Consider the following 1,067-nt stretch of genomic DNA (forward strand, 5'->3'; position numbering starts at 1 on the left):
TAACTCAGGTTCAGTTAACATGGTCATAACAAAAAAGGGCACAATAATTTGATAATGCGCCTGTCATCTATAAAGCCATCTATTTACAAACATGGGAAGTGCGCACTTTGCTAGCTAATGAATCGAGGCTACCATTGGTTGACATATATAGTAAGCACGCAAAGTAGTCACTTGCTAGTTGCTACGACGAACATGCTGCATACTACTAAGTGGGAATCGACGTGTTTGCAACAGAAACTTATATCCGCCCTCCTGTTCTGCAAGTGCGCTACATACCGCTAATAGCCGCCGGCCGCCGTTTCTCCGACGAAACTAACGGTTTCTCTTACCCCAAAGAATTCGAGCAAGAGAATGGGTCGGCCACTCGTGCGCATACGACTAGCTGAATGCAGCGCATCTAGTTTGCCCTCGGAACCAGACGCCGAGAAATCACCTTGATCGATCGTGAGTAGCCCACTTTGACATGACCAGATAAAATCACCCAGTGATAAATTCAGAGTCGGTATTACTCTTTCAACTCTCCTTTTGGAGTACTCCACGTTGAATAGGTTGCCAGTATCTTGGAATCAACCTGAAATCAAGACTTTTCACATGTAGTTTGGGGCCAAACTGCATGGAAAACTCTCGATTTCAGGTTGATTGCTCCCGCAAAACCACGTTGAATAGATTGCTAGTACAATAGAACAGGCTAACGGGCAATATTACTACTTTTTTTTGAACTGGCAATAATACTACTACTAGTAGTAGCCCACTACGTGATCCAACTTAACTTTCCCTTAATTCACTCCACCTCCCGCCTGATTTTCATGAGGTGGGTTCCCTTTCCCCGTTATTTCCAATCATAACTTGACAAGTGGCTAATTATGTAAAGATTTACGTTAATTTTCACTAGAAGAACGCCCATGCGTTACAACGGGGCCACATTAAGTTTAAAAGTTCAATATCAATTATGTTAATATTACATTTAATATTCTCATATATATTAAGTGACATTGACGACATTTTTTACCATCAAATTATCACACACACACCCTCTCCCTCCCTCTTCCTCACTCTCTCTCCCCCTC

Source organism: Triticum dicoccoides, chromosome 3A (genome assembly GCF_002162155.2).
Source record: "Triticum dicoccoides isolate Atlit2015 ecotype Zavitan chromosome 3A, WEW_v2.0, whole genome shotgun sequence".
NCBI lineage: Eukaryota > Viridiplantae > Streptophyta > Magnoliopsida > Poales > Poaceae > Triticum > Triticum dicoccoides.